Source organism: Puntigrus tetrazona, chromosome 10 (assembly GCF_018831695.1).
Source record: "Puntigrus tetrazona isolate hp1 chromosome 10, ASM1883169v1, whole genome shotgun sequence".
NCBI lineage: Eukaryota > Metazoa > Chordata > Actinopteri > Cypriniformes > Cyprinidae > Puntigrus > Puntigrus tetrazona.
Genome location: NC_056708.1, coordinates 2,583,759 through 2,603,153, shown reverse-complemented (window position 1 = coordinate 2,603,153; position 19,395 = coordinate 2,583,759). Strand labels below are relative to the sequence as shown.

General features: G+C 37.2%; 1 protein-coding gene across 1 annotated transcript in view; it reads right to left on the bottom strand.

Moving 5' to 3' along the window:
• cntfr (ciliary neurotrophic factor receptor) overlaps positions 1–14,058 on the bottom strand; it is a 116,629-nt gene extending 102,571 nt beyond the window's left edge. Inside the window, exon 1 of the mRNA XM_043249794.1 lies at positions 13,809–14,058. The gene's annotated coding sequence lies outside the window, so the exon portion shown is untranslated. The remainder of the gene's footprint in view (positions 1–13,808) is intronic.
• Between the last annotated feature and the right edge of the window lie 5,337 nt (positions 14,059–19,395).

Sequence of the window (19,395 nt, the reverse complement as noted above, 5' to 3'; positions counted from 1 at the left end):
GTACTGATGGTTCAACTAGTTGTTTATTAGGGTTTATTAGGATGTTTGGGTGTTGGGTAGGCGGTTGTTAAGGCATGATTACGCAGTTAATATTGGTCTAGCTAGTAAGCTGCTACGGTGTAGCTAGATGGTTGTTAGGCATTTGATTGCTATATATAAAAAAATATATATATATACAAAATATATAAATGTTGCAAAGCATTTTATTAGGTGCTCCAGTTGGGTCTTACCACGTAACTAGGTGGTTACCGGGGTACTTTAGGTAGTTTCATTTGGTGATATATTTTGAGGTAGTTGCTTGGTTGTAATGGTTACTATAGTGCTGTAGATGGTTGCTAGGCAGTTTCTGGGATGGTTTGGTGTAGCCAAGTGATCCTATACATGCTATGCAATTGTAGAAATACAACCTGCCGGGCATTACTACGAAGTTCTGGGTGGTTTTAAGGGTGTAGCTAGGCAGTTGAGAGGCATTCCTAAGTCATTGTGAGGGTACTCTAGTTTCTAGGGTGTTCCAAGTGCTACTATGTACAGTGTTACTATAATGTTTTTATATTGCTATGGTATTCTGTGTGGTTGCTAGCTTTATTACCCATTCCTCCTGTAATCCTCTGGGACTTTTATTTATTGATTTATTTATTTTCTTTTGCAATTTATCATCTACCAGACACTAATGGTCCAATCACCTTGGAAAGCAATAGTCCCTTAACAAGACACATGATTTTATGTATCGGTCATGTCTTTATCACAGACATTTAATACTCAGCAATAGGCTGACATGTCGGGCATTACATACACTATCATCCGAGGCCACATGATCAATAATAGAAAGAGCATGGGATCAGCTAGATCCATTCATGACCTGTGCAAGGCTAAACACAAGCAAATCCATCTTGTTAAACAGGAAAACACTGCGATCATAAAAAGCGCTCTGATCCAGACACTCGCAAGTGACTGTCTGGTCAGCAGTCGCTCCGCTGCGAGGCCACAGAAGGTCATCTGGACATATAATTGATAGCCAACGCTAACCTACCCTGAGCAAGACACCCCTGCTCGGCAAGTTTACGAGATCTCCTGATTTAATAGGACCATTTATGGGGCGATGCAATGTCAGTTAGGTCACAGCCGTTGAGGCGAACCGGTGGGAATCAATTAATGAGAATACAGGTAGATGCCAAGTGTATGATCAGCAGAGATTATTCAGCAGCGGTGGGTGACAAATGCTATTGCGCTAAACATCTGTGCACTGAGGGATGCTGGGGGCATTTGACCTTTCCCATGCTGTATGTTAACTCGGTAAAGTTTGAAATGGGTTGTGTTTATTGCTGTGTGATATATACCTCATACGTTGGCAGACTGATGTCTCAAGGCTGATATCGACAGCTTTGATGATAAGACAGACTTTTATATACAGTTATTTATTCTGACATTTTAGTCAGCTGCTGCAAAAAGTGACATCAGACTAAAAACGTGAAGTTAGTTTTAGTTGGTCACATCATATTTAGATTTAGTCAATGGGGAAATCGATGTGTCCAATTTTTGATGGATTTAAAAGCAGAAATTAGTATTTTGGGAACCACTTATATAGATAGCCTTAACTAGAATACACTTTTTTTCAATATAAGAAGACAATTGGATTTTTTTTTATGGTTGTCAACATTATGGCACAAATGGTTGGTATGAGCCTAGAATATTTATTTTATTGCTTTACAAATCATAAAAAAATTGTTTCACAATCATACATTTTAACATGCATTAGAAAGGAACATAAGCTTGTGACAAAAGACATAAGGTTTGCAACCTTTATAGGGTCAGACGTAGGTTTAATTTCTTGTGATGTATATGGCAACATATTTTCCCCGTTCGCTCAATTTTGCATCCAAACTCATCCAAAGTAAATTTGGGAGGCTAACTGAAATGGGAAGCTAATGGGCTGGTCCAGTGATATTCAGTGACACCTTTTCAGTCCAAACTATTTAGCTGCTCATCTCTGTCGCCTCTTATTCTCTTCTTCATTAACTTCTCTGTCGTTCTTTGTGCAAGCTAAATAAGCTCTGTTCTCTTTTCCCCATTCTTCTCTACAGCTTCAACTCAACATTTAATTGCTCTCTGTGAAATAGAGGTGAAATGTGAGTGTCAAAGATCTAATTGGATGGAGACGGGAAAATGCCCAAATTGGCCCCAAACTTGCGCTGGTAGCCACATTATTTTTGCCAATGTAACTAATCTCAATCTTATTTAAAATGCTAATGAGAAAGCTAATACTGATCTTCAGTTACAGCTCTATCCCAGCGCTGGCACATTAATTACATTGGCGGCATGACAAAGAGTCTGATTGGTTTTCTTTTAATACGCCCATTTTGACTATGCCATAATGCTTACGATATATGCATATATATGCATGTTGCCCTCAAATGCCACCATAAATGGCAGTTTTTAGTGGTTTTCTGTACTGTAGTTGCGATACTGGCTTGATAAAGGCGTTATGCTCTGTTGTTTTTCGATTGGTCAGTGTTTACAAGGACAGCAAAATACGAGGCTGTCAGCAATGTCCTTCATCTAGACAAAGCATTCCCCACCCACTATATGGTCAACGCACAAATGAAGACTCAGACAGCGGAGGATCTGCTCAGTAAGGGAATTTTAAGGGCATATGAGAGGTAGGCACAGGAGGTGCCCATATAAGATCATTACAAAGTGCATTAAAATGCTATTTAATCTGCTAGCACTGCATTCTCTAAAGTGGTGTTCATCGGTCAATTCCAAATCTACACTTGCACCTTAGAGCTAGTGGAAAAAAAGAAGACAAAATACAAGATTCAATATAACAAAATGACTTATCAGCATACAAGATGTATCTTTTCTGTGTTAAATATATATATATATATATATATATATATATATATATATATATATATATATATACACACACACACACACACACACACACACATATATATATATATATATATATATATATATATATATATATATATATAATCAAATATTTTTAAGAATGTGAGCAAAAAACCAACAACTCTTTGGTTACCACCATTCTTCAAAATGTATTTTTTTGTTAAGTAAATTACTGTTTTAAACATTAAATATCCAATATGTCTATTTTGTTGATGTTATTGTTTTTTATTAAATACTAAAACTGAAAATGACATCCATTTTACTGACTGAGCCATTAACCGTTAAACTGTCTGCGATCCAAGATCAGCATCCCATGAATAAACATCTCAAAGAATGCATCTTGCATATTCCAGTTTGCGGTGCCACCTAATCACCATTTTTTGACTTCCTCTTATCGATGTGAGCATATCTCCATGAGATTATTTTCTTCTCATTAACACACATCTCCTCTCTAACCACCATCCTCAGCCAGAATAAAATGTCAGTAAACAACTAATTTATCACAGTTTGTCAGCGCTGCCTCCTGCTCTGCTGAGAACATCTAACCTTGCTTCAAGAGTTCGCATGTTATGTGGAAAGCGATAAACAGGTTTGGCTTGCCATCGGTAATAGAAGTTTCCTGCATTAGAGGCAATTGAAGTTCAAAGCTTCCTCTTTGACACAGCAGCAGGGAAAATGGCGATTGAGGTTTCGGGAGCGACGCTAGATGGATCGTCGGGGTGAGCTAAAGTAAGCAGCACTTTATGTTTAAGTTTAAGGTTGTAATTAGGGTTGCCAAACGTTCCATACATCATTCAGTATTTAAGGGCGTGTAATGATGGTCTGGATTTAATCCAAATGGACGCAGTTTGCCCGGGATAGAGCCATTTGAATCAGTTTCACATACGAGTGTGAAAAAAATGAATAAACAAATACAGATCAGTCTGGGAAATAAATTAATAATTGTGGAAAAAAATGGCACTGAGTTCTGTGAGAGCTATAACATTGGCTTTTGATAAACAAATGAATGGACAAACAAGCAAATTAAAAAAAAAACTATTTTCAATCAGCTGTACATATAACAAAGACAGAGCACTTGTGTGTTTATATATTATATATTAAATATTTATATATTCTCTGTCGTAATTTGTGTAGATTTGAAGTAAAATTTGAAGTTTAGGTCCCATTTTTTTATTAGGTGGCCTTAACTACTATGTACTTGAATCAAAACATGTACTTATTTTTTTGTTGTGATATTAATGGTGCTAATATGCTGCTATTAATGGTGGCTGCTGGGAAGGTTAGGGACAGGTTTGGTGGTCTGGGTAGGTTTAAAGGTGGGTTGAGGCGTAAGGGATGGCTCAAGAATGCAATTATAAAAGTAATTGCACAAATTAATTACAGATGTGATTACATAGGCATTTTTCGAAATATAAGTACAATGTAAAAAAAAAGTGCATTCTACCAAATGATTCATGTAAATATAAGTACACAGTAGTTATAAAAAGTGTATAAATGAGTAGTAATAGTGTGGCCAAAGTTTATTACAAAAATGTTGCTAGCGATAAATATTGTGTAAATATTGTTTCGACGCTTTTTTCAATGCAGAAATGTGTTATCCTGCTATGTTTAGCATTTCTTATTTTCTGTTGAGGCTTGCATCCCTAGTCGTGACTAACAAGATTCATGAGCACGCTCCTATACAGTAAAGAAAATCAACATGCAAATCATTTTTCAACAATTGTAGGTTTATCCATCTGATTAGACCAAGCGCCAAAATTTGCTATCAAACCAATCTCAGAAGGCTGTGTCGCAGGTCGACAAAATCCCTCAGCCCCATCTTCAAAAGTGTACTGATGTCTCTCCAACCCACCCGAAGGGTGAAGCGAGCTTAAGAGTAAAGTCCCCGTCTGCGCCTCCTCCGTAATGCGCCCCCTTAACCTGAACTAGGACAAACCTGGCATTTGCATGCCCTCGACTTGTTTTAAGCTGATTTTAGCAGCGAAGCGTCGATGCTGTTGACGGGTGTATAACATGCCAAAGACAACTCGAGTGACGAAATACATAATAACGCGACACGTTCTGTCTGAGAGCATTGGTGTTTACATCCTAGGCAACATCCTAACCTCGATTTGGATCAAAATCAGCATCAAAGACTTTCCGGTACACATTTGCATGTCGCTAAGCTAACGCTTTAAACACACAAAACGCATCGTTTCCGTAAAAAGCACCTTTTAACCCCAACGTCTGATTGAGAACAGCTGTTTCGTGATTTTAAAGCGATGCAAATTGGACAAACATCGTGTGGGACGCATCTCCCATTCTAATTGTAATTTGCGGAGCGATCTAATCATCATTTTCCCACGTGCGCTCTACCGACTTCCTCTTTTGATGTGAGGTCTGTTGGAAACGCACACATTGGACGTGTATCTCAATGATTTCAAATGCTGCCTACGTAGGTAGCGTGCTTGGGTTTGAAACAAAGCCTACACGTGAGCATAAGCTTACGAAATCAGCCAAGGGACTGGAAGGAAAAAAATCTTTGATAGAACAGTTGTTAGTATTAATTAGTCTAATCACTTTTTCAGCATAACTTGCATGCGTTGAATGTGCGCTTGATTACCTGAGAGCCCAAGACGTTAAGCGGGGAAAATCAAGCTCGTGCCAATTAAGTTACTACAGGTTTTTCAAATGCAGTGCACTAACCAGCTGTTCCCTCAGCGTTTTGTTTGTATATATATATATATATATATATATATATATATATATATATATATAGTGTTATTATAAATAATTTACACTATAAATGAAGGAAAAAATTGGAGGTTTTAGTTTTTTACTGGCATAAAGTTTATATATTTATGTATTTATTCTGCTGTGAAGTTTTTTACATTTTACATTAGATTAGATTATATGAACTGTTTTACAATATTAAGACTAAAATCTGCTAAATGTCGATAACAAAATATCTGTTGACAAAGACTGATGGCTTTTGTTAAAATCCCCTTTTAACGGTTTACACCAGGTTTAAATCTCGGCTCCTCTCTCTCAGGTAAATTACGCGCAGTTATATTTTCCGCCTAAGCTGTCAAAGCGCTTAAATTACACGCTCTTTAACGCAGCCTTGTCAACTGTTTTATTTTCAGCGACCATTAGCGCATTTGTTCCTCGCTATCTTCGCCACTCGCTACTTAATCGGGATGTCTTATTATTTTAGGAGACATAAAAAGGACAAGCGCAGGTTTCGCGAGACGGCTATAAATTCAGCCCAGATTCGCACCTCCACCTCGAGTTAAGCATTTGTCAAAAACGGCTCATTTTGGAAATCAGCAGGAATGAGCGGGGAAACTATTCGCCAGATAAGAGTTATGGTTTGTGTCGTAATTAACGAGCGTCTTAAGGAGACCGCTTCCCTATGGGGCGAAGGAGGAATAATTATGACTATAGAGATGGAGAGGAGGCCATTTCTCTAAGCAGATTAACTACTTCCAATCATATTGCCCTACTTCATTATGGTGATTAAGATCAGATGAAAGTGTAAATAATCATTTATTTTGTTCACAGCAAAGTTCACAGAGGCTAAGAATCAATATAAAACAGACAATCAAACACACAATCACCATAAAAAAAAAAAAAAGATATAAACTGATCGTAGTACTATCTGGCTACTTTTGCCTGTATTTAAGTATTTCTTTATTAGAGAGCAGACCAATCATGAAATTGGCAAAGCTTCATGGGAGTTTGTAGTCACTTTTATGTATGTATCTTCTCTGATTGGTGGATCTGTGGATGATGGAGAGCGTATAATCATTTAAAAACTTCTAAAAATTAACTAGATATGTTATCCCTATGAAAAAAATTCATATTTGTTTGCACCCGTTCTATGACAAAGGTCAAAGGAGGAAATGTTCTGACTTTCAGATTCTGTTCTATTTAATTCTATTCTAATCTATTCAATTATATTCCATTCGCAACCGTTTTACACAGACCGGTATGTTTTCTTTTATTACTACTATTCTAAAATAAATTAAAAAATAATAATAATAAATTAAAAAAACCTCAGTATATGTTTCATTACAATAAGTGTTCAAACTAAAAAATAAATAAATAAAAAATCACCTTGTGGAGTGCCACCAGCTGCTCTCTCACTTAAACAATAAAATAGAAATAAAGAATGAAATATAACGTGCATCATGGCATTCGGTCAATAACTCATATTATGCAATATTAACATTCATTTTTCTTTTTAAAAATGACACTTACCAAGCGAAGCCGTGTTATTCAGATAAACCCCTAATGAGCGCACGGCAGGGGGTCCTCGTTTTGAAAATATCGTCAGCTGATGATGTCAGGGAGCTCAGCATGACATTTCACTGTAATCACAGTCCAATTATTTCTAAAAACGCAGCAAAGACAGACTCAAAGTAAATGACTTTCCTTTAACATTTGCCATCTGGTGACGAGATACAGTCATTTGGTGCTCATTAAGTAGGCAGTTAAGCCACCTGGACACCGGCTCGCTCAGAGACATCCTTACATGACCGACATATCAGCAGCACTGTATATCACCCATATGCTGTGTTTTGATGGTACTGATTCGTCTCAGGCCCGACGAGCGAAAACACATTGCTTTCAGAGCAATTATCATTTTAATATGTATCTGTGAATCTTTGCATTGCGATAAATGACTGCAGAACTATTGAGAAAACAGCGAAACACAGCCTAAACTGTAAATACCACATGAACAAAACACAACCTTGCAACATAAAGAAGTCATAAAATGGCATTTTCTTTCTCTTTTCTTTACTGAAGATATAACCGCGGTCGCTGGAGTCGAAAAATTATTACATTTGATTAAAGCGAACGTATGTTATATTATATAGCATTGATTTTATCAAATAAAAATCATTTTTCAATAATAATGAAAGAACTTAATTGTAATGAGACCACTAAGCAAAAAGCAGATACATTTTTTTTTATTTAATTGATTATTTATTTATTTATCTTTACCTTTAACTTGCACATAAGCATAATAGTCTTTTGGTTTATTATATTTTATATGTATTATGATTATTATTATTTAAAGTTAGGGTGTGCTTTCTCGGTAGAATGAACTTGTTCACCTTAAAAGGTGAAGGAAAATTTGACTCCTTATGATACGACCCCTTCAAAAGGTCATTCGAGGAATTCACGCGATTTTCCAAAGCAGCCGTAACTATTAAGCCCCGTTAATGAGATGAAAGTATTTCTCTTGAAGGAAACAGCTCCTCGATGGAGGCGCTAGCAGCTGTGGGCAGCAGGGAGCACAGCTAATTCAGTATGCTTAGTGAAAACAATCGTATCACACCCAGACTGCTAGGATTACAGGGCAGATCGAGTCCACCTGCAGGGCTTCACAGCACTGTTAATAAAGCCACCGTTTTCAATTAAAAGTCTTTTAAACACTCTAAATCTAATCGTGCTTGCAGGTGACAATACAAGTTAACTTGGCACGTTAAGTTAAGAATAAGAAGAGAAGATTATTTTAAACGGATTTCACAATATCTAATCACCCGGGTTTGCAGATTGAATAGCTGCTGAGAGAAAGGGTAGACTTATGCAATATTAAACAGTCTTTTCTCGCCATTAAGACGGTTTAATAGTGTTGTTCATTGCGAAGATGCATGGCGGCGCTTGAGCTGCATTTTAAAAACACAATTTGCAACCTTCTTGTGGAGAAAACTGAATATAATGCACGGTAAGTTCTGCATGTAATGCTGATACATGGAAATATTTATCATTCATACAGTATATCAGGGTTGGTAAGATTATTTTCATACGCTTTCTCTGTCTTCCGCTCACCAAGGCTGTATTAATTTGATAAAGCATACAGTAATATTGTGAAATATCGTTACATCTTAAATTAACTGTTTTCTATGTGAGTATGTGTTAAAATTGTAATTCTTGCAAATGCAAACCTGAATTTAAACATCAATACTCATCGACATCAATACTCAGAACATGATCCCTCAGGAATAATTCTAATGTGCTGATTTGTTGCTGAAGTGTTTTTTTATATTATTATTATTATGATTATGATAAAAGCATTAATGGTTTTTTTTTTGACCGATGGAAACTAATTTTTAGAATAATGCAATTCGCTCTAAAGCCACTCTAAAATAGCCATCATATGCAAAAGTATAGTTTTCAGTTGCATGCGAACCCATGCAACTAAAACCTATATTAACGCAACAAGTCGCATCTGCAAACAACGCAAAGACTTCCTCATGTTGATCCCCCTTTTGAACAACCTCAGCTTCATCTTGATTTGTTTGATACATGCCGACCTCTTTATTTTCTCCATGTTTCGCTTTCACAAGTTCACTATGCCATCAACAGGTTATAAAAGAGGTACAAGAGGTTGAATTCGCAAGAGGATCCAGGCAGCTTGTGCAGGACCAAGGCGCCACAAATGCGCCGTGTCCAGGGGCCCTCAACCTTGAATATCTGCCAGGGTTCATAGTAGCTCAGGCCGGGGTGTAAACAGAGAAATGTACCCTGGCATTTTCCCCAGTCCACTCCAATCAGAGGCCAAATGGGGAATGCTAATGCAATTAACGTTTCCCAGTCAACACAACGCCTCCCCCCTCGTCCGAATTCTGCAAACCCCCTTCCCTTAATAACCGAGCGTGCTTGCTATCAAAAGCAGTGGCACTAATAATGCAGACATGCCATAAAAAAGCCAAGGGGATGGAGGGAAATTGGGCAAATAACTCTGCCCCAGAGCGCTAACGCGATTTGCAATGCACACGCTAAGAAGAGGTCCGTCTGTGATGGTTTTCCAAGCGAAGGAGGCTGGCCACTCTTACGGCATGATTTATTTATTCATTTCCCTTTCTCGTTTAATGGAAATATAAAAGCCTGCATTGATTAGAGTTTAAGGATCAGCAGTTAATAGATTAAAAGCTTGCGACGTGGCCAGAGAACAGCTCCAGCATTTTGCTCAAGGGTTGTTGTCTCGGTTACTATTTTCTGGTCGTCCTGTATTTTGCACCGTGATACGGGTCACTCTTGTGCCCTGACCTTGGAAAGCCTTTCCTTGCTTAAATCTTCACCTACAGGTGCAAAAGCGATAGAGGTGGTCAGTAAATGACACTCGAAAGTTCAGGAACCAAATTTACCCCCAAGGCGACGGCAAAAGCGTCAGCTCATTGACCTTTCGAAGACGTGCTAGTGATCTTATGGCCTTCAGCCTATAAATAAGCACGTATACTCTGTGTTTACTTTGGCAAGGGTCAAGATGTGTCTTTAAATAGAGTCTGGGATGGAAGACCTGGATCTAGTGTTATAATGCTTCATGAACAGGAGCGGAGACATCGAGGAGGGGACCAAGGTTAAGTCACATGCTTGAGTTAAACAGGTTAGTTATGATCCAGGTAACCCGATTTGGTAATAGAGGACTCTTTGTGGACAAGGTTAAATGGAAGAATGACAGATTTCACGCAGCCCAGGGATTAATTAGTTTCAAGCAGAGCCAAATCTTGAAGACTCCTTTGGGAGGGAGGAGCATTGGGGTTTGGTAGAGTCAATGCATTTAAATGTTCATAACTGGAGGGATACTTTGATCCAAAGTTAACCCAAAGATGTCAGTGAACAAATATATAGATGGATTTACAACCCCTATACATGTCCAGCCCACCTACAGGCATGAAAATTAGTTGAGATGGTGGGATTTTTTTCTGCTCACCACCAGGCCATGCAAGACGTAGCTGACTTTGTTTCTTCAGTACAACACTATGTGCAGTAGATCTTTTTTTTAGGCTTAGATGTGCAGACTATTTATTAATGTACAACATTCAAAATGTAACTGGCTGTGATGACATCCTCATGACATTTGCATACAGTGTTCCCATTGGACCCGTCATGTTCTTAATCCGTTCTTCTATACAACCAACAGGAAACAAAGCAACATTTTATACATTTTGTAACTTTTTTTGATAGCGTGCACAGATTTTAATAGAGACTAATCTCGTAAGCTTGCTAACGCTATTGTTAACTGTTACTGAAAAGCATATTGGATGTTTATTAGCACTTATACCAATGCCTTATTTTTCATGACCGCATTTTAGATTCCTTAATCCTACCACACTAACTATAAATAAGCAGCAAAGTAAGGAGTTTATTGAGGCAGAGTCATATTTAATTGTTAGATAATAGTAAGAATTAGTCCTCATTTCTTTACTTTTTGAAATGAAAAAAATTCAAGGTGCAAAAAGTAGTTAAAAAATAGCTTGTGCACAATACAACGCTAATGACAACAATTCGCAGCACACACACACACACACACACTTAAATACCCCTGGTAAAAAACTAAATATGCTCTAGGCTCTTGCAAAACCACTAGTAATTCCATCAATGCAAATGAAAATCTACTCCATACTCTCTTTCTCCGTGTAAAAGTGATATTAATATTAATTTCCACATAAAGACCCATGTGGAAGTCAAAACGAGACTTCTCGCATTTAAACGCATTTTAATGAATACTAATACAGCACACGGGGTTGACGGCACTCACACTCTCAATATCAAACGGTGGCAACATCACATTAGTTAGCTCAGTGAAGGGCTAAATTGGAAGAGTCAAGAAAATAGCATAACTGCTCATCTCGAAAATTCTTATTTACTGCATAAAAGACACAGGCTTCAAATTCGCACGCAAATGAAACGATAAATCAATCAGTCAAATCGCAATTGAATAAGCAGCAGATTACCGACACGTCGCAACTCAGTTCATAAAGATCAGACTATTTCATCTCAGTGTGGCCCTGGCTGGTTTTCCTGGCAGATTCCTCAAGCACCAGCTTCTAATTTGTAGAATTTGTGTATGTTGGGGAAGAAAGCATCGGCAGCCCCCGTTGTCTGTGATCAGCCTGCGCTCTGACATCTGTTTAAGGATGTTTATCCAAGGGGTAAGTATGTTAAGGGAAATATTATGCTGGTGTTATTTTACTTTTCTTCTGTTTGAATCAAAAACACGGCTCCGGGGCAGGACGGAGAGATTAGAGCGAAAGACGTGAGCATGGGGTCTCGAAACACACCCCGCGAGACGAATCCCTACCGTCATTCCAGACCTAAAGACGTCCTGCTTAATCCTCCGACAGGAGTGTATTAATTTAATTAAGCCTAGCCTAGCACGTGCACAGCACTTTAGCTCTTTTATTGAGCCTGCAACGTTTTATTTACATCCACACGAGCTCCCGGCCCCGGCGCGTGTTGCTCTTTTACTGCGTTTGTGTGGACGGACTCAAACTAAAACCAGGTGCCAAGCTACAGGCTGCTCAGATGACAGCGAGAGCCCCTTCGGTGAAGGCTTTACGAACTGAAACGCTGCACAGAGAAAGCAGAGACCCTCATTTAAAAAGAAAAGTAGGTGTCCGGCAGCCATTCAGTCACCGCTCTCAATAAGGCATGAAACAGGGCGTCATTAAGGCAGTGTCAACCCTGCCAGAGTTAAGCTGACCCCCCTTTGGGCTCATGTGAGGAGGGCAGAGTCTTTAAAACCAAAGAGAAAGAGCTTTACCCCCGCAGCGTGTCCCTGTGTTACAGAGTTTTAGCCCACCAATAAATGGATGTCGCATCCCAAAAACACCGGTAGATATGCATAAGGATGAACCTCATGCAACCCGTCAAGAGGGGCGTCCAGGTCATATTTTAATGCGTAATCAAAAAAAAGCAATAAAAATTACACAGATAGATAGATAGATAGATAGATAGATAGATAGATAGATAGATAGATAGATAGATAGATAGATAGACAGATAGATAGATTTTTTTAAATAAATGTTTGACATTTGTTTATATTTCTTATTCTTAAAATGTAAAAAACTTCAAATAAAACAATTAAAAAAATTTAATTTAACATTTTAGAATTCAGTCTGCATGCATTTGAATAAATAGATAAATAATAAATGCAAAAATAATAATAATGATAATAATAATAATAATAATGCTAACTTCATGCAATGTATAAATAAATATATATATATATATATATATATATATATATATATATATATATATATATATATATATATATATATATTTTTTTTTTTTTTTTTTTTTTTTATGTGTGACTCGGACACGTTTCCATGAGATTTCCACCCACAACAAAAGTCCAATAGAGAGATGAAGAAAGTAAAGGCAGGGAAAGCGGCAAGATTCAAGCCCAGTCACAGAACAAAAAGCGGCAGCCCGAGCTGGAGAAGGAGGAGGAGGAGATGAGGAGATTTCCGCTAAAACTAATCAATCAGGTCCTGATAATGGCTTCCATGCAGGAGTGTTGACACTGGGTCAGCTCTTCCCTTGACCTGCGCCTTCAGGGCAGCGGCTACAGAAAAGGCACAGATAACAGAAGCCGGGGCTAATTGTCTGCCCAGTGTCAGGGCTTTTCAAAGCCCCTCCACTTTCACTCGGTCGCCCGTCTTTCTCTCCCATTCCTCCGCACCCCTGATCCTCACCCCCTGTCTCTCCTCTCTCCGGCGAACCGGCCACTTTGTTTGCCTCGTCTCCCCGGGAGCGAGGCTGCGTGAATCGCATTTCTTGCATGGTGCGCGGCTGTCTAACACGCTCGCTCGCATCCTTCTAACACGTGCATAACAGGCAGCGGCGAGCCGGGAGACGCTGCGGCTAGTGAACACCGTGACACCCGGTTCAACCTCAAGCAAACAGGAAATAATCCGTTAGGTGACATTTGCCAATCATATGTTGATCCCAACAGCTTCCAAAATAGAGCTCCGAAAAAATAAATAAATACAACAATATGTCCATCTCCGCATGTCCCTCAAAGCGCAAAACCAAATGGCATCACGTGCAACGAAACATTCCCCGTTTAAAATGACTGACAGTTCATAAAGAACAGATAGAATCAAGGTACTTACTTAAAAGCGTTTGCTTCCGTCTCTTGCCTTATCTTCCTCCGCTCCTTAATGCCTGTGTCTTGTCCTCTGTAGCTGCACACAGATGTGAAAGTGCGCGCGCATGTGTGTTTGGGTAGATCAGAGAAGCTCCAGTACAGAAAGTTGCTGTTCTGTAGGCAAAGGCGTGTAGTGTGTGTGTATGTGTGTGCGTCTCAGGCAAAGGCTCACACTGCACTGGCTGAAGGGAAACCAAAGCACTTTTAAACTCGCACTGGCTCCCCATGTGACCAGCTCACAGCAGCCAGTGAGGAATATATTAGTGTGGCTTCCTCTGTCCACATGCACCCCCTAGCCACTGTTGCAGGAAGTGTGCGCTGCCAGAGACACACACACACACACACACACACACACACACGAGCGAGTGAGCACGGTGACATATGCTTGCAATACCCATGGCACGATTAACAAAAACATAAATGCAACCACCCAAAGAGAAATTTATGTTGCTCAGAGTTTGCTCTTTCGTAGCTCAGGAGACTTAACGGAGGTTTTCAGTCATGCCTTATTAAAGTGCATGCTTTATGTCAGACGTTCGCCTTAAAGTTAGGCAAAAATGAGACCTTTGACACTATTAGATTTAAAAACATAAATAATAAGCAGACTTAGCACAATTTGAGACGTTCAAGAAATCTCAAAATCTCTAAAATATTTTTTCAATTTATTTATAAATGTATTTTTATTTATATACTATATATAAATATAGTATATAGTATAATAATATATTATATATATATTTATATACTATTATATATATATTATATATATATATATATATATATATATATATATATATATATATATATATATATATATATATATATATATATATATATATATATATATATATATATATTATAATCTATTTTTAATGATATTACATTACCTATATTTCCTTCCATTTAGCACTAACTGAAAACATTTTGGTTTGTGGTTATTGCATTTTAAAATGCACAATATCTGAACTCTTCTTAAGATGAATCAATTACTGACGCACTTAAAGTCTGTGTATATATATATATATATATATATATATATATATATATATATATATATATATATATATATATATATATACATATATATATATATATATATATATATATATATATATATATATATATATATATATATATATATATATATATATATATATATATATATATATATATATATATATATATATATATATATATACATTTTAATTTTTTTATTATTATTATTATTTAATTTTTTTTTCCTACTGTTTTGTCTACAAATTACAAATTAACAGGAACTTGAGACGAAACAAACAACTAAAAACAAACAAATCACTAAACAGCCTATACACCAAACATAAAAACAACACGCCTCATATTTGATATAATAAACAACACGCATAAAACGCAACGGTCAACAAACATAAAAACAACACACCACAATCAAAATATAATAAACAGCGCACACTAAACAACAAAGATCATACAGTACACCAAACAAAACAACAAACCACACGCTAGACATAAACAATCAACCAGCGCGCTTGAAATGCAACAGTTAACGCACACCAAACATAAAATAATGATACACACAGATCAGAGGGCAAACCGAGTGTGGAAAATGCACAATGGAAAACAATGGAAATGTGCTCCATGAATAATAAACAGACAACCCAAAAATCTAATAATAAACAATGTTCAATGAACGAATGAATGACCGGTCCTTCCACCAATCACAATTCTTTAAAACACATCTGAACTACAGTTCATCATCCCTCTCTCTCTCTCTCTCTCTCTCTCTCTCTCTACTGGGCTCTTGCTTCTATGCAAATGTGCCTCCTGAAACAATGGTGAGAATCTTAGGCGGATAAACACACATGGCGTGCATTTACAAATCAATACTCAGAGCTCAGCAGGGCTGTGCATTAAACATGAGCTGCTCCACAGAAAAGCAAAGTCACTACTAGCCCTCCCATCAGTCCGCTCACCGATCAGCCAGTGGGGGAGGCTACCCACAATGCACTGCAGGAACACTCTGTCACACTGTAAAGTTACGAGATGAGCTGGGATCGACAGCGATGCTGTTAAGCGCTCACAGAAATGACTGACATTTTGGTTCAGAGGACAAAATGGTTTTGGGTGCAGTAGATTCCATGCTAAAATAGCATAAAAACCGAGAAATAGGGGTCAGTTACTTTATACCGAATAGCAAAGTCATTAATGAGCATTATAAAATGCATATCAGTAGTTATATATTCATATATGAACGGGTATGAAAAATTGAGAGTTTTATGAAACTATCTGAATGTAAATTAACTTGTGATCTTTTATGCAACATATATTATAACTAACTTTTTACATTTTAAAAGCAAAAACTTATCACCACCATGCTTATACTTTGAGTTAATCTCTTAAAAAAATACACATATATACATATACATAATACACACACACACACACACATATATATATATATATATATATATATGTTTTTTTTTTAAAATATAGATAATAGATCATGCAACACTGATCTAGTACAGATCCATTTTTGTACTCATTTTGCACGTTGGTTTGTTTATTCCCTTAACCATTTTAGAAGTTTCTGCAACATTTTGGAATATTTAGGAACATCCTAGCGCTCTCTGGAACATTTCAGAACACTGGGACTAGTCAAAAAAATCCATTACAGTCATCCGATACACACTTCTGTTGTTAGCTCAGCATTATGCATGCACCATGTCATTTTATGCATTAGTAATAAGAGATTTGCTTGCCGCTAGTTTTCACGAGCGCCGTTGGTGATAAATAAAAAGCAGTGCGATTTTCATATTGAGTGTTTCAAACTTCATAAACACTAAAAATAAAAGCAAAACAAAACAAATAAATGCTTCACCGTGTAACAGCTGCTTTAGCACACGACACATTATTACCCCCCCCCCTTTTATGAACACGATAATCACAGAGTATCATATATCAAAGTACCGCACACTGTGTAATCATCTAAGGTAGAACCGGGCGCAGTACTTTAATTAATAAGTTATGAAGTGTTACCATTATACTTACTGGTTTCGATCTACAAAGACTTTAATGGTACAAAGTTAGAGGCGTTCTCGCCGATTAGTCCGAACGCTTGTTGTGCGTAAATGTGTGCGAGTTTTAAAACCATCTCCCCGCAGCTCGTGCCAAAGCCGCCCTGTATCTGCTCAATTAAATACAAGTGATTCATGTACTCGTTCTGTGTTCGCCCAGCCTCAGATCTCTACTTTCTGGATTTGCTCATTATACCAGACATAACAATATCTATTTTCTTTTAATTTGATAAAAGAAACTGGCGAACTTCTCCGGAGGAAATTACTAGGCTTGCGATATTTCTTCCAATATTCTGTTTCGGGTTCGTTCTATACATCTGACCCGAAATAATAAACCCCCGGCGGTTAGATGGGTCCAAATCGTTTAACACGCAAACTTAGTTCTGCAGATCTACTCCATCTACATCCTTTTAAAGAGTGACTAACGGCAATGAAACCGTGGCGATATCAGCAGACCGACTTTCAACTGTCTTTTACTTGTTTTAGAAGCTAGTCTTTTAAAAGCTCCCAAAGGAACCCTGAACGTGCAGGAAGTAACTTGCTGTGAATGTTCTCGCCTTCCCCACCGTGAGTGAGAGTGCTAGTTTGATTAGCGCTATTTTTATGCCTGTCTCATCATAGCGCATTGGATTTACGATAGAAAAATGCTAATATGAGCGAGAAATCCTGTAGAGGCTCGTCTGGAGCTTCGTGGACGCTGAATGGAGTGAAAACTGTCTGAGGCTGTTTGTTACTCAGAAGAACATCTAAGAGGAGGAAGATCACAGGCAGACGTATCCCCCCCGAGGCACGTTTCAGACGACCGGACCGCTCAATCAATATGTGTAGGAGGCTACTTTTAAAGAAAAATTACTTTAAAATGCAATTCGGAAATGATGTTGTTATTATATTGATGAACAGATTCTAGGGCGCTATAATTCAGCGCCAGGGCAATTTTACGGGGCAACTTAAACGGCCAAGATGCGGAGTACAGCAAACTTAAATACAGCACTTGGCCTCAATTAAAGCAAGACGAACCAAAAAAAAGTTTGTATTTACATTATGTAACAAAGCAAGGGAAAAGCAGAATTTATTGTAACGCAGTTTTCGATTCGAAAATTGTCTAAAATTGGTTTGGTTCCATAATGAATAGAAATTGTAAAACAAAGTATACTGATGTTTTACTGAAAAATCCCTGAAAAAATGACCTTAAGAAAAATGATTATTAAGATTTATATATATATATATATATATATATATATATATATATATATATATATATATAAATACACACACACACACACATAGATACACACACATATATCTCATGGATGGGATCATTATGGACTGCATCATTGCAAATTATTCACATTAACTAATTTATAATGTATTGATTTGTTTCCTTTCTAGTAAAAGGAAGTCTATTTTACTGTGTGTCATATTGAATACAGTTAATAATTACAATATAAAACGGCCATGTAAATTGATTCCCAATCCATACTTCTGGGAGACAAAACACCTGTCAGTCATCCATGTGAGAGACGGAGAATTATGGAAGCTACTGAACACTGATAATGATTATCTGACAAGACCTATTCAAAACCTGGAACACTTGAGTGTTATGCATGTATATATGTATTTCTTCATAAACTATTTATCCATTTGCTCTTCAATTTCTATAAATAATTTGCTTCTTTTTTTTTAAATCAGCTTTTAAAACCCTTTTTCATTTATTTTTCACAGTTGTTGAAAACTCTAGAGTAGTATGATGTTTCAGGCATTTAAAAGAAAAGAAAAAAAGATTTAAAAAATTAAATGCAATATAAACAAGTTAGGTCAAAATAAATATACAGATAATCAGGAACAGACTTTGTAAGTAATCCACCCAGTAGCGTTTAAGGGTCGAAAAAAAAACTGTATGTCATAAAAAACAGAAAACTTTTAAGGTTTGAGCTCCCATAAAAGCCTAATATATTTAAAGGGCTTTTTTTTTTTACATGTTTTACCATTATTCTACACCACTTTGTCCCTTCTCGCATAAACGTGCTGATCATTTCCTGCTTTAATAAAGCCCCTCCCTCAGAAATACACTTTGGGCTCTGATTGGTCAGCTGATTGGTCCAGTGTGTTGTGATTGGCCAAACATCCTCGTGTGCTCCAGCTGTATTGTAAACAACGACGTTGCTTATCAGTTTAAGCCCGATTAAGATACAGAGAGTTTCATTGAAGAGGATCATGTGGATCAACATTAATTTTAATGGTATGTTTTTATCGTATACTTTTAGATATGTCGCAGACCCTAAAATTGATTTTTGCAGGCATTAATTGTTTTAACTCTATTAATTTTCTGACTGCTACTATATATTATACGGATTTAAATGATGCATCGTGCATTGAACATAAAGGTTGGTGCATAGATGTTTGAGACACTTAATATAAGGTGGATCCGATTTTCCTATTGTCCTGTCATGCAATCTTCAAACGTGATTTAAGACATTGCTTCCT